Raw genomic sequence first — 27,859 nt, 5'->3', positions numbered from 1 at the left:
GAAGCGTGAGACTTTGCACTCTGCACCCGACATCCCCGGCTCGACTTGTGGAGAACAAACCCTACAGGGAGGACTCCCCGGCAATTGCGAGACCGTGAGTAGCCAGAGTTGACCCCCCTGAGCCCCCACAGCGACGCCTGCAGAGGGAATCCCGAGGCTCCCCCTGACCGCGACTGCCTGCTTCAAAGACCCGACGCCTGGTAAAGACACTGCACCCGCAGCCCCCAGGACCTGAAGGATCCAACCTCCAGTGCAGGAGCGACCCCCAGGTGGCCCTCTCCCTTGCCCAGGTGGTGGCTACCCCGAGGAGCCCCCCCTTGCCTGCCTGCATCGCTGAAGAGACCCCTTGGTCTCCCATAGAAACCTATTGCGAACCCGACGCCTGTTTGCACACTGCACCCGGCCGCCCCCGTGCCGCTGAGGGTGTACTTTTGTGCTGACTTGTGTCCCCCCCGGTGCCCTGCAAAACCCCCCTGGTCTGCCCTCCGAAGACACGGGTACTTACCTGCTGGCAGACTGGAACCGGGGCACCCCCTTCTCCATTGAAGCCTATGCGTTTTGGGCACCACTTTGACCTCTGCACCTGACCGGCCCTGAGCTGCTGGTGTGGTAACTTTGGGGTTGCTCTGAACCCCCAACGGTGGGCTACCGTGGACCCAACTTTGAACCCTGTAGGTGGTTTACTTACCTGCAAAACTAACAAACACTTACCTAACCCCGGGAACTGTTGAAAATTGCACTGTCTAGTTTTAAAATAGCTATTTGCCATTTGTGTGAAAACTGTATATGCTATTTTGCTAATTCAAAGTTCCTAGAGTTCCTACGTGAAATACCTTTCATTTAAAGTATTGTTTGTGAATCTTGAACCTGTGGTTCTTAAAATAAACTAAGAAAATATATTTTTCTATATAAAAACCTATTGGCCTGGAATTGTCTTTGAGTGTGTGTTCCTCATTTATTGCCTGTGTGTATTTACAACAAATGCTTAACACTACCCTATGATAAGCCTACTGCTCGACCACACTACCACAAAATAGAGCATTAGAATTATCTCTTTTTGCCACTATTTTACCTCTAAGGGGAACCCTTGGACTCTGCATGCTATTTCTTACTTTGAAATAGTACATACAGTGCCAACTTCCTACATTGGTGGATCAGCGGTGGGGTACAAGACTTTGCATTTGCTGGACTACTCAGCCAATACCTGATCTCATGACTAAATTCCAAAAATTGTCATTAGAAACTGATTTTTGAAATTTGAGCTATTTTTCTAAATTTTTAAAAGTCCTGCTAGGGCCTTGTGTTAGTCCCTGTTAGCATTTCTTTTAGAGTTTAAAAGTTTTGTAAAAGTTTGAATTAAGTTCTAGAGATAGTTTTAGATTCTTAAAAAGTATTCCAACTTTTAGAAACATAGGGGGTCATTACAACCCTGGCGGACGGTGTTAAAGGTGCGGTAATACCGCAAACAGGCCGGCGGACAAAAAAAGGGAATCATGACCCTGGCGGAAACCGCCAACAAAGACAGCCACTTTAACACCCCGCCCGCCACGGCGGTACAGACAAGCAGCGCGGCGGTCACCGCCAACAGACAGGCGGAAGACATTGTACCGCCCATAGTATCACAACCCGCCAATCCGCCACCTTTTCCGGGGCGGATTCACCGTGGATAAAAACACGGCAGAAACAGTTCCTGCAATGGGAAAACGCTCACCTGAACACATCCCACGAGGAAGGAGGACTCCATGGATCCGGAATTACAAATCCTACTGGCCCTTGTATTCCTACTCATCTACGAAGAGCAACGCCGGCGCCGGCGAAGACAACGGTGAGTATTGCACCTACGACATAGGGGAGGGGGGAGGCAAAAGTCAGGGGGACACACACGAAACACCCCCACCCCCACCCTCACCCACTACAACACACACACCAATGCATTCACAAACATCACAGTAACAACCCACAACCCCCCCGGAAGAATGCAAACACAAAACAAAATCAGTTCAAACATTGTAATGTTTCAATATACATGTCTCAAATATATACAGAAATATGATAAAATCATTCAAAAGTATTGACATTACGAGAAGTAGTGCAGATATGCACATATCAATGTCCGTGCACCACTAGTCCAAAAATGCATGGGCGAGGCCCACAATAGATACCTGTCCACAAACGGAGAGAACACTGCCGGGGCATCAGAGAGAAATACAACAGGCACCTCAGGGGGAAGGGAAGGGGGGGCACCTCATCCGGATGAGTGCAAAGCCAGATCCACGACGGGGCTCCATGCCCATTGATGTATCCTGGGGAGTGAAAAGCCATAGTCTCACAAGTCTCTACAGTGGGTGGTTTGCCCACTGTACCATCCTCGGGAGTGCAAAGCCACAGTCTCTCAAGTCTCTACAGTGGGTGGTTTGCCCACTGTACCATCCTGGGGAGTGCAAAGCCACAGTCTCACAAGTCTCTACAGTGGGTGGTTTGCCCACTGTACCATCCTGGGGAGTGCAAAGCCACAGTCTCACAAGGAGATTGGGTCTGGGTGGAGGAGGTTGGAGGGGGGAGGCTAGACACAGGGACAATGGCTGCCATCAGTGCTGAGGCCAGAGATTGCAGGGTTCGCTAAAGGACAGCCTGACCAGAATGAATGCCCTCCAGGAATGCATTACCGTGTTGCAACTCCCTTTCTACACCCTGGATGGCATTCACAATGGTAGACTGCCCAACAGTGAGTGACCTGAGGAGGTCAATGGCCTCCTCACTGAGGGCAGCAGTGGTGACTGGGGCAGGGCCTGAGGTGCCTGGGGTGAAGGTGATGCCCACCCTCCTGGGTGAGCGGGCACGGGGCGAACGCTGAGGGGCTGCTGGGAGGGCGGTGCTGGTAGGGGAGGTGGCGGCTGTACCTGTAGAAGTGGGGCGCACAGATGGTGCCGCCACCACAAGGGAGCTCCCATCGGCGGACGAGTCCGTGTCGCTGGTTGGTGATCCGGTGGCCGACGTGAAGCTCCCCTCGCCCTCCGTCCCACTGGTGCATTCAGAGTCCGTGGTGTGGCCCTCCATGGCCTTGTGGGATGCAGCTCCCTCGTGCTCCGGTGCCACTGTACCTCCGCCTGCTGATGCTGATGCACAAAAAAACAGGGAGACCACAAAAAGGGGGGGGGGGGGAGACAGAAGAAAGACAGGTTGAGTGCATGGCATACAGCTACCGTTGGCGGACAATACAGACACAGCAGCCCCCTGCACTACGCCGTGCTCCTGGCCTCTACAGATGCAATTTCTGGGATCTGGCCTACATGGCTATGGTGGACTTCTGCACACATGGATGCCACAGGGGCATGTATACCTGTACTTGGCACTTTACTGCGGTGGGGTAGAGTGCCACATGGCCTGCATTACGGAGGGGCCTAGCCTATGTATTTCTGCCTGGCCTAGGTACACCCACAGGCCTCCTCCCCCACCCAGACCCCTCCACTGCGCGCAAAGTCCGCAGAATGAGAGTGTACTCACCCCCTTGTGTCTGCTGTGATGCCCTAAAGCGCCCATCCAACTCAGGGTAGGCCACTGCCAGGATCCGGAACATCAGGGGGGTCATGGTGCGACGGGCACCCCTCCCACATTAGGAGGCCATCCCCAGCTGAGCCTCCGCCGTCTTCTTGCTCCAGCGGTGAATGTCCTCCCATCTTTTCCGGCAGTGGGTGCCCCGTCTCTGGTGGACCCCCAGGGTCCCGATGTCCTTGGCGATGGCACGCCAAATGTCCTTCTTCTGGTGGGCGCTGACCTACATGACATGCACAAGGGAAGAAGAGTAGTCATTACCACTGCACCGTCGATGTGAGTGTCCCCCCTCCCTACCCTAGCCATGTGGCACATTCATTCACATGCATTAATGATCCCTGAACTCTGCCCCCTTCCCTCTTACAACCAGCCCTCTCCACCCAGGCCTAGCCCATACAACGTGCTACCTGTGTACTAACCTGTTGGTCTGGAGGACCGTAGAGTAGCGTGTACTGGGGGAGGACCCCGTCTACTAGTTTCTCCAACTCCTGAGCAGTGAAGGCAGGGGCCCTTTCCCCAGACGCAGCAGCCATCGTCGCTTCTAGACCGAGGTCACAGCAGCACGTGCAGTGTAGGTCCTCTCCTGTCGAAGATGAGGTATCTGGTGATTGAACAGATAGAAAATGGCGGTGATGTCCGCGGCGGTGCGTATCATCACCAGCGGCGCACTTGTTCATTGGCTCCTGGAACCCATAGGGTCCAATGTTAACCAATGCAGCTTTGCGCCGCGGTCTACGACCGCCTACCGCGACGGTGTGCAACGGCAACGCATTTACCCCACAATCCCATTGTCCCAGTTTAGAGGTCAGGTAGCCGCCATTTCAGGGGCCCACATGGCTTCATTTACTTCTGCGTCATACATAGCTAGGCCTACACTCAACACACATACAGGAAGGGTTTTGTGTTTGGTGTCGTGTTCTGTGTAACTGTGGGTACATACCTGGAAAATAGTTGACTCTGTGGTCGCTGTTGTCCTTCCTAGGCACCGTCATTTGGGACAATTGAGAAGATGGCGGAATCCTCCGGTGTACCGACCGCTGGTGGACCTGTTGAAAATGGAGGAGCGACATTTAATCGTCACCTACATGTTTGACCGTGCCACTATCCAGGAACTATGTACCCAGTTGGAGCCAGACCTGATGTCACCAATCCGCCATCCCACTGGAATCCCCCCTGACGTGCAGGTGCTGTCAGTGCTCCATTTCCTTGCAAGTGGCTCTTTTCAGACAACAGTAGCCATGGCATCAGGGATGTCCCAGCCTATGTTTTCCAACGTGTTGTCCAGAGTGTTGTCTGCCCTGCTGAAACACGTAAGGAGATACATCATTTTCCCTGAGGTGGAAGATTTGGCTACAGTGAAAGGTTACTTCTATGCCCTTGGACATATCCCCAACATCATAGGTGCTATTGATGGCACCCATGTAGCTCTGGTCCCCCCCCACAGGAGTGAACAGGTGTACAGGAACCGGAAGAGTTATCATTCCATGAATGTACACATGGTCTGTTTGGCAGACCAGTACATCTCGCAGGTAAATGCTATGTTCCCTGGCTCAGTGCATGACGCCTACATCCTGCGGAATAGCAGCATCCCTGATATGATGGGTCAACTCCAGAGGCACCGTGTGTGGCTATTAGGGGACTCTGGTTACCCCAACCTGTCCTGGCTATTGACCCCAGTGAGGAATCCCAGGACCTGGGCAGAGGAACGGTACAATGAGGCCCATGGGCGGACTAGGAGGGTGATCAAACGCACCTTCGGCCTCCTGAAGGCCAGGTTCAGGTGCCTCCATATGACAGGTGGATCCCTATTCTACTCACTGAAGAAGGTGTGCCAGATCATCATCGCCTGCTCGATGCTTCACAATCTTGCTTTGCGACGCCAGGTGCCTCTTCTGCAGGAAGATGGTCCAGATGACGGTGTTGTGGCAGCTGTGGAGATTGTGGAGCCTGTGGACAGTGATGAGGAGGAAGCTGAGGAAGAAGACAACGACAACAGGGAGTCAGTCATACAGCAATATTTCTAGTGACACACAGGTGAGAACATTTTCATTTTTACCATTACATTCACTGTCACACTTCTTCCTCTATCCTGTGTGTAATTTCATAGGATTATTTGGTAACTGAGTTGTTCCTTTACATTACGGTTTCACAGGTGTGCTTACCAACGTGTGTCATCTGCATGCATCCTTCAAGGACTTGTGATGTGTGACATAGGTATGTTGCCTTTACAACTAGAAACGCATTTTGACACTGTCATTGATAATACAATTTACCAAATCATAGACTGACTCAACATTGTTTTGTGGTTCAAGGGTGTTTATTGAAGTGCTCAAAAATGGAGGGGGGTTGTAAAATGGTGATGGATGATGGTGGAGGAATGTCCATGGCAGAGTCCAGTCTATTTGTCTCACTGGTGCACTGGCCATATGGGCAAAGGAAGTGGAGCTGGGGCAGTTTAAGTATGGACAGGGTAACAAAGTGGGACAGTGGGAGGACAATCAGGGTGGTCTCATTTCCTGCCATCTTGCTCTGTCCTGTTCCTGGATCTCAGGGACCGCTTGCGTGGTGGTTGTCCGTCTGCAGGGGGTGGGGTGCTGGTGTGGTTGTCCTGTGGCAGGGCGTCCTGTCCACTAGCGCCGGCGGAGGTGGTGGGCAGTTCATCGTCCATGCTAGTGTCAGGGGCCCCTTGGAGTGCCACGGTGTCCCTCAAGGTCTGCTGTATGTCCTTCAGCACCCCTACGATGGTGCCCAAGGCGGAGCTGATGGTCCTGAGCTCCTCCCTGAACCACAAATACTGTTCCTCCTGCAGGCGCTGGGTCTCCTGAAACTTGACCAGGACCGTCGCCATCGTCTCCTGGGAGTGGTGGTATGCTCCTATGATGGAGGAGAGGGCCTCGTGGAGAGTGGGTTCCCTTGGCCTGTCCGCCCCCTGTCGCACAGCAGCCCTCCCAGTTCCCCTGTGTTCCTGTGCCTCCGTCCCCTGGACCGTGTGCCCACTACCACTGCCCCCAGGTCCCTGTTGTTGTTGGGGTGGTGGGTTATCCTGGGTTCCCTGTAGTGGTGGACACACAGCTGATTGACCTGTCCTGGGTACGGAGGTTTGGGCCCGCTGGGTGGGTGCTGTGCTGGTGTTACCAGAGGGTGGAAGGTCAGTGTTGGGCTGTGCCTGTGCGAGGGGAACCGACTGTCCCGAGGCCCACGATGGTCCGGGCTGGTCATCAGGCTCCAGTAGGACAGAGCTGCTATCGTCACTGTGGGCCTCTTCTGTGGGCGGAGTGGAGTTATCTGGACTCTCCGGGGTGGTGACGGTCCTTCGTGGTCCTGCAGGGGCATAAGAGCATGATTATTGCATGTGTGTGTGTCATGGTGTGCAATGGGTGGGTGAGCGTGTACCCCAGTGCAAGCATTTCTGTGAGGGGTCTTGTGTGATGATGGTTAGGGGTTGTTATGGGTATGTGCAGTGAGCATGCGTTAGTGATGGGTGTCCATGCTTAGTTGTGTCATGCAGGGCTTGGTGTTGGGATGTGTGGTTTGTGTTCTTAGTACATTAGTGAGGAGTTTGGGTGATAGGGGAGGGTGTGAGGGTGGGGGTGTGTGATAACATGCAGGTAGGGTGGGGGATATGATAGTTACGAATTGACTTACCAGTGTCCATTCCTCCACCGACTCCTCCGAGGCCCTCTGGATGCATGATGGTCAAGACTTGCTCCTCCCATGTTGTTAGTTGTGGGGGAGGAGGTGGGGGTCCGCCGCCAGTCCGCTGAACCGCGATGTTGTGCCTGGAGACCGCTGAACACACCTTCCCCCGTAGGTCGTTCCACCTCTTCCTGATGTCCTCCCGATTTCTTGGATGCTGTCCCACAGCGTTGACCCTGTCCACGATTCTTCGCCATAGCTCCATCTTCCTGGCTATGGATGTGTGCTGCACCTGTGAGCCAAATAGCTGTGGCTCTACCTGTAGGATTTCCTCCACCATGACCCTGAGCTCCTCCTCGGAAAAGCGGGGGTGTCTTTGGCATGACATGGGGTGGTGTGTGTGATGTGTGGGGCGGTGTGAGTGTTGATGTGTGTGGTGATGTGTAGTGGTGTGTGGTGTTTTGTGCGTGGATGTTGTGTGGGTGATGGTGTTGTGTGCCTCTGTGTGGTGGGATTGTCTATTCTGTGCTGTCTCTCTGGCCTTCGTGAATACATTTTGGTCGTAGGGGTTTGTGTGTGATGTGGGTGTGTGTTTTATATAGTGTTGGGTGTGTGGGAGTGGTGTTTGTATGTGTATCAGGTGTGTGTATTTGGAATTGTCCAATGTGGCAGTGTTTTGGAGATGTGTGTGTATTTTGAGTGCGGCGGTGTGTACCGCCAATGGAATACCGCCGTTTAAAGACCGCCACGTGGACTCGTGGGTCGTAATAGCATGGGCGTGTTTCTGTTCGCGTGGAGGTGGAGGTTTTGTTTTCGTCAGTTTAACAATGACCTTTGGTGTGGCGGACTTGTGTGGGTGTCTGAATTTCTGCGGATTCCGAGATGTGTGTCATAATAGGTGTCGCGGAATTCCGCGGCCGCGGCGGTGTATTGGCGGTCTTCTGCACGGCGGTAAGCGGCTTTTACCGCCAATGTTGTAATGACCCCCATAATGTCTAATGCAGAAGAGAGAGTGATGGAACTCAACGTCACCCCTTACCTGCATCTTAGGATGTCAGAGTTAAGGTCTCTTTGCAAAAACAAAAAGATTAAAACTGGTTCAAACCCTACCAAAGTACAGCTCCTGGAGCTTTTGGCAGAGTTAGCTAAAAACAACCCCTCTGAGGATGCCTTCCCAGAGGAGGAAGCTAGTGAAGTGGAGGATCTCCCACCCCCACTCCTAGTTAGGGAGAAAAGGGTCCCTCAAACACTGACTCCAAATGTGATAGTCAGAGATGCTGCTTCTCTCACAGGAGAGTCCAGCAACTCTGGAAACATTGAGGACAGCCTCAATGAAGATGACCTCCTGTTAGCTAGGATGGTCAAAAGATTGGCTTTAGAGAGACAGCTCCTAGCCATAGAAAGGGAAAGACAAGAGATGGGTTTTGGTCCCATCAATGGTGGCAGCAACATAAATAGGGTCAGAGATTCTCCTGACATGTTGAAAATCCCAAATGGGATTGTAACTAAATATGAAGATGGTGATGACATCACCAAATGGTTCACAGCTTTTGAGAGGGCTTGTGCAACCAGAAAGGTAAACAGATCTCACTGGGGTGCTCTCCTTTGGGAAATGTTCACTGGAAAGTGTAGGGATAGACTCCTCACACTCTCTGGAAAAGATGCAGAATCCTATGACCTCATGAAGGCTACCCTGATTGAGGGCTTTGGATTCTCCAGTGAGGAGTATAGAATTAGGTTCAGGGGGGCTCAAAAATCCTCGAGCCAGACCTGGGTTGATTTTGTTGCCTACTCAGTAAAAACACTGAATGGTTGGATTCAAGGCAGTGGTGTAAATGATTATGATGGGCTGTACAATTTATTTGTGAAAGAACACCTGTTAAGTAATTGTTTTAATGATAAACTGCATCAGCATCTGGTAGACCTAGGACCAATTTCTCCCCAAGAATTGGGAAAGAAGGCGAACCATTGGGTCAAGACTAGGGTGACCAAGACTTCCACAGGGGGTGACCAAAAGAAAGGGGTCACAAAGACTCCCCAGGGGAAAGTGTTGAGACATCCAAAGGGAAAAGTAAAGAGTCTTCTATAGGGCCCCAAAAACCTGCTCAGGAGGGAGGGTCCAGAGCCTCTTCACAATCCAATTTTGGGTACAAGGGTAAAAACTTTGATCCCAAAAAGGCCTGGTGTCGTAGCTGTAATCAGCAAGGACACAAAACTGGAGACAAGGCCTGTCCCAAGAAAGGTTCCACTTCTAACTCTACTCCAGCTAACACTGGAATGGCCAGTCTCCAAGTGGGATCAACAGTGTGCCCAGAGCAAATCAGGGTTCACACTGAAGCTACATTAGTCTCTGAGGGTGGGGTGGATTTAGCCACACTGGCTGCCTGGCCCCCTAATATGCAAAAATACAGGCAGCAACTCTTAATTAATGGAACAATTATAGAAGGCCTGAGGGATACAGGTGCCAGTGTCACCATGGTGACAGAGAAACTGGTTTCCCCTGGTCAATACCTGGCTGGACAAACCTATCCAGTCACCAACGCTGACAATCAGACTAAAGTACATCCCCTGGCTATGGTAACTTTAGAGTGGGGAGGGGTCAATGGCCTGAAACAGGTGGAAGTCCACAAGATGCTGGAATTGGGAGTCATTGAGCACTCTGACAGCCCCTGGGCTAGCCCAGTGGTCTTAGTCCCCAAACCTCACACCAAAGATGGAAAGAGAGAGATGAGGTTTTGTGTGGACTACAGAGGACTTAGGGGGTCATTCTGACTCCCGCCGGGCGCGGTCACTGCGCGCCCGGCGGGAGCCGCCAAAATACCGTACCGCGGTCGGAAGACCGCGGTGGGTATTTTGAGGTTTCCCCTGGGCTGGCGGGCGGCCTCCAAAAGGCCGCCCGCCAGCCCAGGGGAAAACGTCCTTCCCACGATGAAGCCGGCTCGTAATCGAGCCGGCGGAGTAGGAAGGTGCGAAGGGTGCTACTGCACCCGTTGCATATTTCACTGTCTGCTAAGCAGACAGTGAAATACAAGCGGGGCCCTCTTACAGGGGCCCCTGCAGTGCCCATGCCATTGGCATGGGCACTGCAGGGGCCCCCAGGGGCCCCGCGACACCCCCTCCCGCCATCCTGTTCCTGGCGGGCGAACCGCCAGGAACAGGATGGCGGTAGGGGGTGTCAGAATCCCCTCGGCGGCGCAGCAAGCTGCGCCGCCTTGGAGGATTCCAACGGGCAGTGGTAAACCGGCGGGAGACCGCCGGTTTACCCTTTCTGACCGCGGCTGAACCGCCGCGGTCAGAATGCCCTCAGGAGCACCGCCAGCCTGTTGGCGGTGCTCCCGTGGTCGGTGGCCCTGGCGGCCACCGGCCGCCAGGGTCAGAATGACCCCCTTAATTCTGTCACCAAGACAGATGTCCATCCCATTCCAAGGGCAGATGAATTAATAGACAAACTAGGTGCTGCCAAATACTTAAGTACCTTTGACTTGCCAGCAGGGTACTGGCAAATCAAAATGGCACCAGGAGCAAAAGAAAAGACAGCATTCTCCACACCTGATGGGCATTATCAGTTTACTGTTATGCCCTTTGGTCTAAAGAATGCCCCTGCCACCTTCCAAAGGTTGGTGAATCAAGTCGTTGCTGGCTTGGAGTCCTTTAGTGCAGCTTATCTTGACGATATTGCTGTCTTTAGCTCCAGCTGGCAGGATCACCTGGTCCACCTGAAGAAGGTTTTGAAGGCTCTGCAAGCAGCAGGCCTCTCTATCAAGGCATCCAAATGCCAGATAGGGCAGGGAACTGTGGTTTACTTGGGACACCTTGTAGGTGGAGGCCAAGTTCAGCCACCCCAGCCTAAGATCCAGACTATTCTGGACTGGGCAGCTCCAAAAACCCAGACTCAAGTCAGGGCATTCCTTGGCTTGACTGGCTACTACAGGAGGTTTGTGAAGGGATATGGATCCATAGTGACACCCCTCACAGAACTTACCTCCAAGAAAATGCCCAAGAAGGTAAACTGGACTGTAGAATGCCAACAGGCCTTTGACACCCTGAAACAAGCTATGTGCACAGCACCAGTTCTCAAAGCTCCAGATTACTCCAAGCAGTTCATTGTGCAGACTGATTCCTCTGAACATGGGATAGGGGCAGTTTTGTCCCAAACAAATGAGGATGGCCTTGACCAGCCTGTTGCTTTCATTAGCAGGAGGTTACTCCCCAGGGAGCAGCGTTGGAGTGCCATTGAGAGGGAGGCTTTTGCTGTGGTTTGGCCCCTGAAGAAGCTGAGACCATACCTCTTAGGTACTCACTTTGTAGTTCAAACTGACCACAGACCTCTCAGATGGCTGATGCAAATGAAAGGTGAAAATCCAAAACTGTTGAGGTGGTCCATCTCCCTACAGGGAATGGACTTTATAGTGGTACACAGACCTGGGACTGCCCATGCCAATGCAGATGGCCTTTCCAGGTTCTTCCACTTAGAAAATGAAGACTCTCTTGGGAAAGGTTAGTCTCTTTCGTTTTGGGGGGTGGGGGGTTGTGTAAGGAAATGCCTCCTTGGCATGGTTACCCCCTGACGTTTTGCCTTTGCTGATGCCAAGTTATGATTTGAAAGTGTGCTGAGGCCTGCTAATCAGGCCCCAGCACCAGTGCTCTTTCCCTAACCTGTACTTTTGTTTCCACAATTGGCACACCCTGGCATCCAGGTAAGTCCCTTGTAACTGGTACCCTTGGTACCAAGGGCCCTGATGCCAGGGAAGGTCTCTAAGGGCTGCAGCATGTCTTATGCCACCCTGGGGACCCCTCACTCAGCACAGACACACTGCTTCTCAGCTCGTGTGTGCTAGTGGGGATAAAATGACTAAGTCGACATGGCACTCCCCTCAGGGTGCCATGCCAACCCCACACTGCCTATAGGTATAGATAAGTCACACCTCTAGCAGGCCTTACAGCCCTAAGGCAGGGTGCACTATACCATAGGTGAGGGCATAAGTGCATGAGCACTATGCCCCTACAATGTCTAAGCAAAACCTTAGACATTGTAAGTGCAGGGTAGCCATAAGAGTATATGGTCTGGGAGTCTGTCATGCACGAACTCCACAGCACCATAATGGCTACACTGAAAATTGTGAAGTTTGGTATCAAACGTCTCAGCACAATAAATGCACACTGATGCCAGTGTGCACTTTATTGTAAAATACACCCAGAGAGCATCTTAGAGATGCCCCCTGAATACATACCCGACTTCTAGTGTAGGCTGACCAGTTCCTGCCAGCCTGCCACACACCAGACATGTTGCTGGCCACATGGGGAGAGTGCCTTTGTCACTCTGTGGCTAGTAACAAAGCCTGTACTGGGTGGAGGTGCTTCTCACCCCCCCCTGCAGGAACTGTAACACCTGGTGGTGAGCCTCATAGGCTCACCCCCTTTGTTACAGCACCCCAGGGCACTCCAGCTAGTGGAATTGCCCGCCCCCTCCGGCCACGGCCCCACTTTTGGCGGCAAGGCCGGAGGAGATAATGAGAAAAACAAGGAGGAGTCACTGGTCAGTCAGGACAGCCCCTAAGGTGTCCTGAGCTGAGGTGACTCTGACTTTTAGAAATCCTCCATTTGCAATGGAGGATTATCCCAATAGGGATAGGGATGTGCCCCCCTCCCCTCAGGGAGGAGGCACAAAGAGGGTGTAGCCACCCTCAGGGCTAGTAGCCATTGGCTACTAACCCCCCAGACCTAAACATACCCCTAAATCGAGTATTTAGGGGCTCCCAGAACACAGCAAGATAGATTCCTGCAACCTAAGATGAAGACGGACTGCTGAGCTGAAAAACCGGCAGAGAAGACGGAGACACCAACTGCTTTGGCCCCAGCTCTACCGGCCTGTCTCCCCACTTCTAAAGAACTGCTCCAGTGACGCGTTCCACAGGGTCCAGCGACCTCTGAAGCCTCAGAGGACTACCCTGCATCTAAAAGGACCAAGAACTCCCGAGGACAGCGGCTCTGCTCCACAAAGACTGCAACTTTGCAACAAAGAAGCAACTTTGAAAGAACACACGTTTCCCGCCGGAAGCGTGAGACTTTGCACTCTGCACGAGACACCCCCGGCTCGACTTGTGGAGAACAAACCCTACAGGGAGGACTCCCCGGCGACTGCGAGACCTTGAGTAGCCAGAGTTGACCCCCCTGGTCCCCCACAGCGACGCCTGCAGAGGGAATCCCGAGGCTCCCCCTGACCGCGATTGCCTGCTTCAAAGACCCGACGCCTGGTAAAGACACTGCACCCGCAGCCCCCAGGACCTGAAGGATCCGACCTCCAGTGCAGGAGTGACCCTCAGGTGGCCCTCTCCCTTGCCCAGGTGGTGGCTACCCCGAGGAACCCCCCCCCTTGCCTGCCTGCATCGCTGAAGAGACCCCTTGGTCTCCCATAGAAACCTATTGCGAACCCGACGTCTGTTTGCACACTGCACCCGGCCGCCCCCGTGCCACTGAGGGTGTACTTTTGTGCTGACTTGTGTCCCCCCCAGTGCCCTACAAAACCCCCCTGGTCTGCCCTCCGAAGACGCGGGTACTTACCTGCTGGCAGACTGGAACCGGGGCACCCCCTTCTCCATTGAAGCCTATGCGTTTTGGGCACCACTTTGACCTCTGCACCTGACCGGCCCTGAGCTGCTGGTGTGGTAACTTTGGGGTTGCTCTGAACCCCCAACGGTGGGCTACCTTGGACCCAACTTTGAACCCTGTAGGTGGTTTACTTACCTGCAAAACTAACAAATACTTACCTCCCCCAGGAACTGTTGAAAATTGCAGTGTGTCTAGTTTTAAAATAGCTATTTGCCATTTGTGTGAAAACTGTATATGCTATTTTGCTAATTCAAAGTTCATAAAGTTCCTAAGTGAAATACCTTTCATTTAAAGTATTGTTTGTGAATCTTGAACCTGTGGTTCTTAAAATAAACTAAGAAAATATATTTTTCTATATAAAAACCTATTGGCCTGGAATTGTCTTTGAGTGTGTGTTCCTCATTTATTGCCTGTGTGTATGTACAACAAATGCTTAACACTACCCTCTGGTAAGCCTACTGCTCGACCACACTACCACAAAATAGAGCATTAGAATTATCTCTTTTTGCCACTATCTTACCTCTAAGGGTAACCCTTGGACTCTGTGCATGCTATTTCTTACTTTGAAATAGTACATACAGAGCCAACTTTCTACACCCCTCCACCATCAAATAGTCTGTTTCCATATTATGTATAACTACCTTTGCAAATATGTATCATTTGTCTAAACTAATGTCCTATATATCAATCAATCAATCAATTAAAAACATTTATAAAGCGCGCTACTCACCCGTGAGGGTCTCAAGGTGCTAGGGGAGGGGAGTTACTGCTGCTCGAAGAGCCAGGTTTTGAGCTGCCTCCGGAATGCGTGGGCCACCAAGAATTGTCCCAGGCGGACGGGGTGTTTCCGAGGATGAGGACTTCCGTTTTGTCTGAGTTCAGTTTCAGACGGCTGAGTTTCATCCATTCTGCGACGTCTTTCATTCCATCTTGCAGGTTGGTCCTGGCGGTGGTGGAGTCCTTGTTGAGGAAAAGTATCAGCTGAGTGTCGTCGGCGTAGGAGGTGATGTTGATGTTGTGTTTGCGTACGATGTCGGCGAGGGGGCTCATGTAGACATTGAAGAGAGTCGGGCTGAGCGAGGAGCCTTGTGGGATGCCGTAGATGATCTCGGTGGGGTCTGAGCGGAACGGAGGGAGGTAGACTCTTTGGGAGCGGTTAGAGAGGAAAGAAGTGATCCAGTCCAGGGCCTGTCCTTGGATAATGGTGGAGCGGAGGCGGGATATTAGGGTTCGGTGGCAGACGGTGTCGAAGGCAGCCGAGAGGTCGAGGAGAATGAGGGCGACTGTTTCTCCGTTGTCCATCAGAGTTCTGATGTCATCTGTGACTGCGATGAGGGCGGTTTCTGTGCTGTGGTTGGCTCGGAATCCGGACTGGGAGGGGTCGAGTAGGTTGTTGTCTTCAAGGAAATTGGTCAGTTGCTTGTTGACGGTCTTCTCGATGACTTTGGCAGGGAAGGGGAGGAGCGAGATGGGGCGGAAGTTCTTCAGGTCGCTGGGGTCCACCGTAGGTTTCTTCAGGAGGGCGTTGACTTCCGCGTGTTTCCAGCTCTCGGGGAAGGTGGCAGAACCAAACGAGCTGTTGATGATGGTCTGGAGATGAGGGGCGATGATGTTGTCGGCTTTGTTGAAGATGAAGTGGGGGCAGGGGTCTGAGGGGGCACCGGAGTGGATGGTGTTCATGGTAGCTTTGGTCTCCTCCGCGCTGATGTGAGTCCAGGCGTTGAGGGTGATGGCTGGGGTTGTAGGTTCTGTGGTGGTTGGCTGGGTCTGGTGACTGAAGCTGTCGTGTAGGTCGGTGATCTTTTGATGGAAGAAGGTAGTGAGGGAGTTGCAGAGATCTTGTGAGGGCGTGATGGAGTTGGAGTTGGCGTTAGGATTGGAGAGCTCTTTGACGATGTTGAAGAGTTCTTTGCTGTTGTGAGTGTTCTTGTGCAGTCTGTCTGTGAAGGAAGTTCTTTTGGTGGGGCGGATCAGCTGATGGTGTTCGCGGGTGGCGTTTTTGAGGGCAGACATGTTTTCTACGGTGTGGTCTTTGCGCCAGGCTTTCTCGAGGGTACGGCAGGTTTTTTTGGATGCCTTGAGGGTGTCTGTAAACCATTGAGGTTTCCTGGTGTTGGTCTGTCTTGGGAGGCGTCTGCGGGGTGCGAGGTTGTCTGCGCAGTTGGTGATCCAATGAGTGAGGCTGAGGGCTGCGTTGTTGGGGTCGGTGGAGAAAGTGGGTTGGTTGTCGCTGAGAGTGGAGAGTAGCTGTTCCGTGGGGCTTTTGTTCCAATGTCTGCATGGGATGGGTTGTGTGCGGAGGTGAGGAGTCTTGCGTCTGAAGGTGAAGTGGACACATCTATGGTCGGTCCAGTGTATTACGGATGAGTGGCTGAAGGATACGTGGTCGCTGGCGGAGAAGATGGGGTCGAGCGTGTGTCCGGCGATGTGAGTGGGGGTGTTCACCAGTTGCTTGATACTGGTACTTAATATATGACCATTGTTAGACCAGGCATCCTTAGCATGGTATCCCCTAACATTTTGCCTCTGCTTCCCAGGTTGTTGCTATTTCTGCTGTTTTTGTTACTCTAGGCACTTTACCGCTGCTGACCAGTGCTAATGTGAAAGTGCTCACTATGTGAAATTGTATGTGTAATTAGCTTTTCCATTATTGGCATATTTGATTTACTAGTAAGACCCTAGTAAAGTGTATTAGAGATGCCCAGGGCCTGTAAATCAAATGCTACTAGTGGGCCTGCAAAACTGATTGTGCCACCCACATGAGTAGCCCTGTAAACATGGTTCAGACCTTCCACAGCAGTGTCCATGTGTGCAGTCATGCACTGCCAATATGACTTGGGAAGTGTACCCACTTGCCAGGCCTAAGCCATCCCTTTTATACATGTAAGGCGCCCCTAAGGTAGGCCCTAGGTTGCCCCATGTGCAGGGTGCAGTGTATGTTAAAGGTGGTACATGTACTGATGTGTTTTACATGTCCTAACAGTGAAATACTGCCAAATGTGGCTTCACTGTTGGAGGGCTATCTCTCTCTTAGGTTAACATGAGGTCTGCCTTTAAACATTCTTACAGTGTAGTTTCCCTTTGAGAGCAGATCGAACTGTAGAGTTTGGGGTCTCTGAACTCACAATTCAAATATACATCTATTAGTGAAGTTGGCTTTTAGATTGCAAGTTTGAAAATCCCACTTTTAGTAAGTAGGCATTTTCTTGCTTTAACAATTCTGTGACTCTACCTGTTTGTAGATTGCCTGTCTGGGTCAGACTGACAGTTGGACTGCTTGTGTATCTCCTCTAGGCAGTGGCACAAAGGGAGCTGTGGTGTAGCCTGCATATCTTGATGAGCCATCTGAGCTAGAGCGGAGGAAGGACTGGTCACTTACACCTGAATTGGTTGTGCCTGCCTCACACAATGCTGTCTCCAAATCCCTGGTGTGTGTCTGGGGCCTGGGTTGGGAAAGGCAGGATCTTGTGAACAACAGAGGCTTTCCTTTGAAGTTTGTCTGCATCAAAGGCAGAAATGGGTATAAGTAGTGGACCCAAAGCCCTAGACTTTAGATCACTTCTGGATTCAAGATGAACCTCTGCCAAGGAGAAGAGCTGAAGTGCTGAGGAGAAGTGCTGCCCTTGCCTGTGACTGCTTTGTTGGGCTATCCTGCAGTTGCTACTTCTGCCTGTGAAAGGAGACAGAGACTAGACTTTGTTGTGCATTCCTGCTGGAGAAGAATCTCCAAGGACTTGGACTGAGCTTGCCTCCTGTTTTGAAGTCTCAGGGCCATCAAAGACTTCCTTTGCCAGTACATAGACTCTCTGCTGAGACTCCTGTCCTGCCAAGTGGTGCCCCAACCAGTCCCTGGTCGTTGAAAGGTGAAGTTGGCAGAACAAGGACTGAAATCCACATACAGAACACCTTGCAGGGACATTTTTGACGCACCACCTGCAACGTGGCAGATAAATAACTGCGCCACCCCCGTTGCAGCTAAAAACTACACTCCACCTGCATCGCGGCAGGGAGACTGATGCATCACAGATGGACAAATGACGCAACACCCGCTTGCGGCTGCTGATAATAATGCAAACCCCACTCAGTGCGGTTTTCCAACACTGTGCAACCGGATTTCACATGCATCGCCGCTGGGTGTCAAAGTCATTGTGAACTTGCACAGATCCAAGGTGCCCTGTCCAGAAATCGATGCATCGCTCTCTTGCGAGGGAGAAAAATTATGCATTGCCTACCCGACCGGAAAAGAAACGATGCATGGACTCACATGCGACTAAGGAATCGAGACATCGCTGACTTTTCTGACACACACTCGCACGTGCAACTTTATTTTTGACGAAAACCAGGTACTTTGTGTAAGATCAACATTTCCATTGTTTTCTATGGAGTAAGACTGTTATTATTTTAAAAATTCATATGTTGACTTGTGTATGTTGGATTTTTGTCATTTTGGTCTTGTTTGCTTTAGATAAATACTGCCTATTTTTCTAAACTGGTGTGGTGTCCATTTTGTAGTGCTTTCACTCTATTACTGTGTGTGTTGGTACAAATACTTCACACATTGCTTCTGGGTTAAGCCTTTCTGCTCGTGCCAAGCTACCAAGGTGCTGAGCGAGGATTAACCAGGTGTGTTTCTCCTTTGCTCTGAGTAGAGTGAGGGTCCTTGCTTGGACAGGTGGTAACTTGACTACCAACCAAAGACCCCATTTCTAACAACTATTGATCAATAACATTTTACATGTTTTCAAATACGTTTAAACTGCAAACAATGTGTTTTTATGTGCACTTGTACAGTGTGGCTACCTTAATAATATCCTTTTAGGGTGCGTCTGTCACGGTTGCTGTGCCTCACAAGTTTACCCCAGCACCCACTGTGCGTATTTATTGTTAAGAGACATTGGCTGACCAGCCACTAAAGGGTGAAACACATTTTGTAAAGAATGACAAGCAGGAGTGATGGAAAAATAAACAGTATGCGCCTTTCTGCAGCATCCTATGTTTTTCTACGGATACTACCTGATTTCTAAATGAGGTTAGACTATCAAAGAGACGGTGCTGATGCTTATTTAAAGGGAGACATTAATTAATGTGGGATTGTGGGCCCAGCCCGTTTTCAGTTCACAGGCATCAACACAATACATCTTTTCCATTAGATGGACAGTTATCAGGAGGCACCTAGCTCTGGGGCCCCACTTCCTCTGTTGCCCCCAGGTGAAAGCATCTATCATGGTCTTGCAGTTTTCATTTTAGAGGTACCAATACACCTTTAATTGGTTTGACCAGGAGTATGAATGTAAGTAAGTATTTAGCTACATGGGATGGCCCAGTGTATGCCGGACACCTTGTTTTTAGTTCTCAGCTTACATTTAACAAATCACTGCATTCTGGGACTTGTAGTCATCATTTTCTTCAGTGTACCAATGTCTTTGATAATGATTTGTAAAGAGCAAGTCCTACACACAACAGTTAATGCAGATGGATTAATCCTGGCAAAACTATGTGTGTATTAAAAAATAATCCTGCTGACGTGCAGTGCTTTATGACCTATGATTTACACATGGATCTGGCATGCAGAGAATGCTGCATTGCTCCTATCAGGGAGTCATTCCAGAGAGGGCAATGATTGGATGGGTATGGAGACAGAAGGAAGCCATCAACCTGTATGAGTGATGTCTCTGATTGATTGGCCAATGATAGTGATCTTTGGTATACCTCAAGTTTGGTTTACTCTGCAGAGTCCTCTCTCTTGCTCCCTCCTTTGCGCTCTGCCTGACCTAGCACTTTAAGTTAGCCTTGGAGCAGCATACAACACCATACAAGCATCCAACACAACATAGCATGATCCTCGTTGCCTTATATGGGTGACTGCATGCCAGGTGGTCTGTGTGCAATGGGTGTCGGCTGGTCTGCTTGTGGGATGGCTGTAGTGTTGTTCCATGTATGCATTCCTGTTACATGGTTTATTGCACGATCATCCATATACTTTAGTGTGGGGGAACTACTTTTCTCTGGTCTCTCCTCTTCGGTCATGGCACTTTCAAGCGTGAACTCCATCAGAGGTATTACAGCACTTTGCATGAGTCTAATTAGACATTTTGGTCCTCATTACAACCTTGGCGGGCGGTGAAGGCCGCCCGCCAAGGTTGGACTGCCGAGTAGCCGCAAACCTGCAGAGTTTCCGCCCGCCGGCCCAGCGGGGATTTCGGCCGTAACATGGCTGCCGGCTCCTAATGGAGCTGGCGGTGTTGCGGCCGTGCGACGGGTGCAGCTGCAACCGTCGGGCTTTTCACTGTCTGCTGCACAGACAGAGAATAACAGGGTGGGGCTGTGCCTGGGGGCCCCTGCACTGCCCATGCTAAGTGCCCCGCAACTCCCCTTCCCGCCAGCCTTCTCTCCCGCCATGGACAGGCTGGCGGGAAGGGGAGTCATAATCCCCAGGACAGCGCTGCATGCAGTGCTGCCCTGGCAATTAAAACCGCCGGGACAACAATGGCGGGAAACCACAGTCATAATATGGAGATTTGTACCGCCAGCCTGTTGGTGGTACAATCGCCAAAACAACCCTGGCGGTCTTTGACCGCCAGGGTTGTAATGAGGGCCTTTATTTTTTAGCAAAGCAAGAAGCAGGCCAGGGGCGCTATGGCGAAGAAGCGTCACCCTACTGGCTGTGCCAGAAGCAGAAAAATAAAACAATACTTTTCTATGCAGGGAGGGGTGGGGCTGGGCCACAGGAGGTGGGAGGGGGAGGAGGGGAGAGTGCACTACGTACACATGTGTTTCGCCGGCTGTCTGTGCATACACAGCCGAGCTGGAGAACAAGCACAGGCCCCAGGGTTGTGTCTGAGCAGAAGTGACTGCTTCTCAGACCAATCCTGGCACTGCTTACATGCTAGGGATAGCATGTAAGCAGTGCCAGGATTGCTGGGGAGCCTGTGATGGTGTCCCAGCAGTGGATGCTGGGACACTAGAAGAGGATTGAGGTGGCAGGTGGCGGTGGCAATTATTTGTAATTCCCTCCCAGCTCCCCCGCGGTCAAAGTCCACCCCATCTCACCCGCCCTGCCCCCTCCTCCCTTGAGGTTTGCGCCACCCACCGCTGCTTCTGGTACAGCCAATAGGGGGACGCTCCTTCGCCATAGTAAAGGAGCCGCCCTTGGAGAGGGGAGGATGTCAGAACACACACTCCCTCCTCTCCAGCCCACCTGAGCCTTCTGGGCGCTGTGAACTGTCCCTAAGACTGAGTCTGTCTCACTGGGCTCTGATCTCACAGAGCCTGCTCCCTCCTCACTCCATGCCGGGTACCACCAAAGCACAGAGTAGACTTCAAGTGGATAACACTAGTGTCTGCAGTTCATAGTGTCTAGAGGCTGATATAGTGCCACAGCACATTCTATGTAAAAACAGGCGTTACTTTTAGTAACGTAAGGAGCAGGAGCAGTGGGAACATTAATATTAGTAATAGCAACAGTATTAGTTGTAGCAATGGTAGCATTAGTAGGTGTAGGAGTACAAGTAGTGTCAGAAGTAGTATCGAAGGTCGCATTAGTAATAATAGTGATAGTTGTATCATTAGTAGCAGCAGTGGTAGTATCATTAGGCGTATTAGCTCGAATAGTATCAGAAGTAGCACTGGCAGTCGCATTAATGATAATAGTAATAGTAGTAGTATCACTAGTAGCAGTGGCAGCATTAGTAGGAGTAGTAGCTCAAGTAGCATCAAAGTAGTATTGAAGGTAGCATTAGTAATAATAGTGGTAGTAGTAGTATCACTAGTAGCAGCAGGGTCGCATCAGTACTAGTAGCAGTGTGAGTAGTATCAGAAGGCGCATTGAAGGTCACATTAGTAATAATAGTGATAGTAGTAGCACTAGTAGCAGCAGTGGTAGCATCAGTACGAGTAGTAATGTGAGTTGTATCAGAAGATGCATTGAAGGTCACATTAGTAATTATAGTGATAGTAGAAGTATTACTAGTAGCAGCAATTGTAGCATCAGTATGCGTAGTAGTGTGAGTAGTACCAGAAGTAGCACTGAAGGTCACATTAGTAATAATAATGATAGTAGTAGTATCACCAGTAGCAGCAGTGGTAGCATCAGTACGAGTAGTAGCGCGAGTAGTATCAGAAGTAGCACTGAAGGTCGTATTAGTGATGATAGTGTTAATAGTAGAATCACTAGTAGCAGCAGTGGTAGCATCAGTACGAGTAGTAGTGCGAGTAGTACCAGAAGCAGCACTGAAGGTCACATTAGTAATAATAGTGATAGTAGTATTATCACCAGTAGCAGCAGTGTTAGCATCAGTACAAGTAGTAGTGCGAGTAGTACAAGAAGTAGCACTGAAGGTCGCATTAGTAATTATAGTATTAATAGTAGAATCATTAGTAGCAGCAGTGGTAGCATCATTATGAGTAGCAGTGCGAGGTTTATAAGAAGACACATTTAAGGTTGCAATAGTGACCAAAGTAGTATCAGTAGTAGCAGTGGCAGCATTAGGAGGCGTAGTAGCACAAGTATTATCAGTTTAGTATTGAAGATTGTATTAGGAAAAATAGTGATAGTAGTAGTTTGACTAGTATCAACAATGGTAGCATCAGTCGGTGTAGTAGTATGAGTAGTGTCTGAAGTGGCATTGAAGGTCACATTAGTAATAGTGATAGCAGTATCATTAGTAGCAGCAGTGGTAGCATCATTAAGAGTATTAGCACAAATAGTATCAGAAGTAGCATTAAAGTTTACATTAGTAATAGTGATAGTAGTAGTATCACTAGTAGTACAAGTGGTAACAGTACTAGTAGTAGTCTTAGTAGTATCAGAATTCGCATTGAAGGTTACATTATTAATATTGACTTTTGTAGTGTACTAGTAGTAGCATAAGAAGTATCAGAGGTAGCATTGAAGGTTGCATCAATAATAGTAGTGAGAGTAGTATCATTAGTAGCATCAGTGGTAGCACTATGAATAGTAGCACAAGTAGAATCAGAGTAGTATTGAAGATCACATTAGTAATACTAGTGGTAGTAGTAGTATCACTCGTAGCAGCAACGCTAGCATCAGCATCAGTATGAGTAGTAGTGTGAGTACTATCAGAAGACACATTGAAGGTCGCACTACTAATAATAGTGATAGTAGTATCACTAGTAGCAGTGGCAGAATTAGTATTAGTAGTACAGGTAGCATCAGAGTAGTATTGAAGGTCGCATTAATGATAATAGTGATAGTAGTACTGTTGCAGCCTCCTTTAGCTCAGGAACAAACCAAAGGCCAACCAGCCTTAAGTTACAAAGTAGAATTGTTTTTACATGCACAGAGACTGTGGCTTGAGAGGCCAAGTCCAAACAGTCTAAATACAAGAAGTAATACATGATCTTTTATTCCTGCAAACTACAAGGCGTGTCCATCCATTACATCAATTCTTGACGTTACTATATGGTCAGTTCTTGGGTACTGAAGAAGGTGTTACCGTTAATGCTTTATATCACACCATATAAGGTAAGATAAAATAGATAAAGGAAGTTACAGAACATAGCCTATGTGTCTCACACTGTACGGTGGAACTTTCCATCCCACAGAGGAGGCACGTACACAGGATAGTACATTTCTTCATACATATTGCTCCGGCTAGCGTGCAGTGATATTTCATGAGTGCTGTCTTGATGGCAAGCCTTGCAACACAATGTGTTTTCCGAGCAAAGATACAAAAGAACAGTAAACAAGGTTCATCCAGGTCATGAGCTGTTCAACAAACATGCCTTGTTATCATTGAGCATCACAGGGCCTAGTAGGCCCAAGATGGAGACAAGGGTAAAAGTTACAATTTCACAGTATTACTAGTAGCAACATTGGTAGCATCAGTATGAGTAGTAGTGTGAGCAGTATCAGAAGTAGCAGTGACGGTCGCATTACTAATAATAGTGATAGTAGTAATATCACTAGTAGCAGCAGTGGTAGCATCAGTGCGAGTAGTAGTGTGAGTAGTATCAGAAGACACATTGAACGTTGCATTAGTAATATTAGTGATAGTAGTATTATCACTAGTAGCAGCAGTGGTAGCATCAGTGCGAGTAGTAGTGTGAGTAGTATCAGAAGACACATTGAACGTTGCATTAATAATAATAGTGATAGTAGTAGTATCACTAGTAGCAGTGGCAGCATTAGTAGGAGTAGTAGTGCAAGTAGTATCAGAGTAGTATTGAAGGTCACATTAGTAATAATAGTGATAGTAGTAGTATCACTAGTAGCTGTGGCAGTATTAGTAGGAGTAGTAGCACAAGTAGCATCAGAGTAGTATTGAAGGTCACATTAGTAATAATAATAATAATAGTAGTATCACTAGTAGCTGTGGCAGTATTAGTAGGAGTAGTAGCACAAGTAGCATCAGAGTAGTATTGAAGGTCACATTAGTAATAATAGTGATAGTAGTAGTATCACTAGTAGCAGCGGTGGTAGCATCAGTACGAGTAGTAGTGTGAGTAGTATCAGAAGACACATTGAAGGTCACATTAGTAATACTAGTGATAGTAGTTGTATCACTAGTACCTGTGGCAGTATTAGTAGGAGTAGTAGCACAAGTAGCATCAGAGTAGTATTGAAGGTTGCATTAGTAATAATAGTGATAGTAGTAGTATCACTAGTAGCAGCGGTGGTAGCATCAGTACGAGTAGTAGTGTGAGTAGTATCAGAAGACACATTGAAGGTCACATTAGTAATAATAGTGATAGTAGTTGTATCACTAGTAGCTGTGGCAGTATTAGTAGGAGTAGTAGCACAAGTAGCATCAGAGTAGTATTGAAGATTGCATTAGTAATAATAGTAGTAGTATCACTAGTAGCAGCAGTGGTAGCATCAGTATGAGTAGTAGTGTGAGTAGTATCAGAGGACGCATTGAAGGTCACATTAGTAATAATAGTGATAGTAGTTGTATCACTAGTAGCTGTGGCAGTATTAGTAGGAGTAGTAGCACAAGTAGCATCAGAGTAGTATTAAAGGTCGCATTAGAAATAATAGTGATAGTAGTAGTATCACTAGTAGCAGCAGTGGTAGCATCAGTACGAGTAGTAGTGTGAGTAGTATCAGAAGACGCATTGAAGGTCACATTAGTAATAGTGATAGCAGTATCATTAGTAGCAGCAGTGGTAGTATTATTAGGAGTATTAGCACAAATAGTATCAGAAGTAGTATTAAAGTTTACATTAGTAATAGTGATAGTAGTATCACTAGCAGTACCAGTGGTAGCAGTACCAGTGGTAGTCTGAAGAGTATCATAATTTGCATTGAAGGTTGCATTACTAAAATAACTTTAGTAGTGTCACTAGTAGTAGCAGTGGTAGTAGCATGAGTAGTATCAGAGGTAGCATTAAAGGTTGCATCAATAATAATAGTGACAGTAGTATCACTAGTAGCATCAGTGGTACCACTGGGAATAGTACCACAATTAGAATCAGATGAAGCATTGAAGGTCACATTAGTATTAATACTGATAGTAGTAGTATCAGAAGCAGTAGCAGTGGTAATAACATGAGCAGTATCAGACGTAGCACTGATGCTCCCATTAGTAATAGTAGAGATAGTATAATTAGCAGTGGCAGCAGTAACCATCAGTATTAGTAGTAGAAGTAGCAGCAGTAGCATTAATAAGGTAAACATAGTATTCATTTTTGTAGTGACAGTGTAGAAGCAGAAACATTAGTAGTAGTTTTGAAAGAATTAGTATTCATAATAGTGGTACTAACTGTCACAGTATAGCAATGGCAGCAGCAGCAATAGTAGCAGTATGGGAGTATCAGTAATAGCATGAAACCCAATATTAGTATTATGGGCAATAGCAGTAGTCCCATCAGCAGAAGCATTACTGTTACTAATAGAAGTAGTCCCATTAGTGGTGGATGGACCAATAACATTAAATGTAATATTCATACTTTTGGTGATGGAAGAAATACCATAAATAGCAGCAGCAGGAGTAGGGCCAATTGTAGCAGTAGAGGTATTAGTACTCATGCTCATAGTAGTAGTGTTAGTAGGAATCATAACACTATTGGCTGTAATAGTCATACGAGTAGTAGCAGGAGTACAAACCGTAGAGGTATTGGTACTCATGCTGACCGTAGTAGTATTAGTAGGAATTATAACACTACTAGTTATTAAAGTCATACTGGTACTAGTGGGAGTAGGTGCAGTTGTAGCAGTAGAGGTATTAGTACTCACACAGATAGCAGTTTTAGTGGGAATCATAGCACTATTATCTGTAATAGTCAGACTAGTAGTATCAGGAGTAGGAGCAGTAGTTGCAGTAGAGGTATTATTAGCCACGCTGACAGTAGTAGTATTTGTAGGAATCATAACCCTACATGTTGTGATAGCCATACCAGTACTAGCAGGAGTAGGCACCGTTGTAGCAGTAGAGGTATTAGTACTCATGCTGACAGTAGCAGTGTTAGTAGGAATCATAACACTATTATTTTAATAGTCAGACCAGTAGTAACAGCAGCACTAGTGGAACAGCAGTCGTAGTATCGTGTAGGTCAGTGGTTACCAATATGTGGCCTCCTCAGGGGGTCCATGACTGCTTAGAAAATTAAATATTATTAACATATTAGGGCCCCAGCTTTCAGTAATAACTCAGTGGGAGGGCCCTGGATTCCAATAAAGATTCAGTGGGGGTCTCAGGGTTCCAGTAATGATAAAGTGGGGGTCCACAGAAGTCAAAAGGTGGTAGGTGGAGAATTATTAGGGGTAGAAGAAGAATTAGCAGTAATGGAAGTATTTGTAATAATGTTGAAGATACCTGGGATATATGTCTCTCTCCTAAAGAATAGTAATCAAGTCATTAGGGCAGGTTTCACAAATGTCAGAATCAAACCTGAGTCCAAAGATAGATACCCCTACAGGTAAGGAACTTAGGGTACACACTGAGACCCTTCTAAACAACACAGAGCACCCCTATCTCCCATTTCCAATGGGGGATTATCAGGGACTCTTGTGCAGTGCACACCTGTCTCTTCCAACCATATTTGTGACCCTTCTAAACAGCACAGTGAACCCCATTTCTAATGGGAGGATTATCAGGGTGTACTGTGCACTTCTGAACAAACACTTAGCCTCTCTCTGCAGGACATCTTTGTGCCATTTCCATTATCAGCATAAAAGGGAGATTTCCGCCCGCAGGATTCACTTTTTCCATTGGAAAGCCTGCCAGGGAGACAAGATTGCAGACCTCCCGAGGCTGGCTGACAGCTGCTGGGAGGAGGATGGGTAGGGGGAGAGAAGCTGTTGGTGTCTTACCTGTGTGCAGTGCTGGCCTCTGTGAGCACCTGTGACTGCTCCTGTGTGCTGGGACAGGAGGGAACCAGCCCGTGTACTGGAGGAGAGGCAGCGAGGGGAGTCAGGTGCAGAGGGGAGGGCAGAGGAGGTAAGAGAGAGGGGAGGGCTGGAGGGACCCAGCCCGTGTACTGGAGGAGGGGCAGCGGGGGTCAGGTGCGGAGGGGAGGGCAGAGGAGGTAAGAGAGGGGAGGGGTGGAGGGAACCAGCCTGTGTACTGGAGGACAGGCAGTGGGGGGGTCAGGTGCAGAGGGGAGGGCAGAGGAGGTAAGAGGGAGGGGAGGGCTGGGGTAGGAGTGTGAGAGACACAGGAGGGACCCAGCCTGTGTACTGGAGGAGGGGCAGCGGGGGGGTTCAGGTGCGGAGGGGAGGGCAGAGGAGGTAAGAGGGAGGGGAGGGCTCCAGCCCGTGTACTGGAGGAGGGGCAGCGGAGGGCACGTGCAGAGGGGAGAGCAGAGGAGGTAAGAGAGGGGGAGGGCTGGAGGGAACCAACCCGTGTACTGGAGGAGAGGCAGGGGGGATCGTCAGGTGCAGAGGGGAGGGCAGAGGTAAGAGAGTGGGGAGGACTGGTGTAGGAGTGTGAGAGAAAGAAGTGTTCTGGCTACAGAAAGGAGGTTCTTAGAAAAGAGAAGGAAACTGATGAAATGCGTGGGATGATATTGGTTACAAGTGGAAGAGAGGGCAGGTGCTGGGCTGGGGTGAGAGCATGGAAGAAGGGAATCCAATGATTCTGTTTATTAATGGAAGAGAGGG

The 27,859-nt window shown here is 49.2% G+C and overlaps 1 protein-coding gene across 1 annotated transcript in view; it reads right to left on the bottom strand.

The window, feature by feature from the left end:
- Positions 1–27,156, bottom strand: part of LOC138288344 (coagulation factor XI-like) — a 214,565-nt gene extending 187,409 nt beyond the window's left edge. The window contains exon 1 of the mRNA XM_069229921.1: positions 27,071–27,156. The gene's annotated coding sequence lies outside the window, so the exon portion shown is untranslated. The remainder of the gene's footprint in view (positions 1–27,070) is intronic.
- Positions 27,157–27,859: the final 703 nt, after the last annotated feature.

Source organism: Pleurodeles waltl, chromosome 1_1 (genome assembly GCF_031143425.1).
Source record: "Pleurodeles waltl isolate 20211129_DDA chromosome 1_1, aPleWal1.hap1.20221129, whole genome shotgun sequence".
Lineage (NCBI taxonomy): Eukaryota > Metazoa > Chordata > Amphibia > Caudata > Salamandridae > Pleurodeles > Pleurodeles waltl.
Note: the sequence above shows the minus strand (reverse complement) of the source record. Positions and strands in the feature narration are given on the sequence as shown.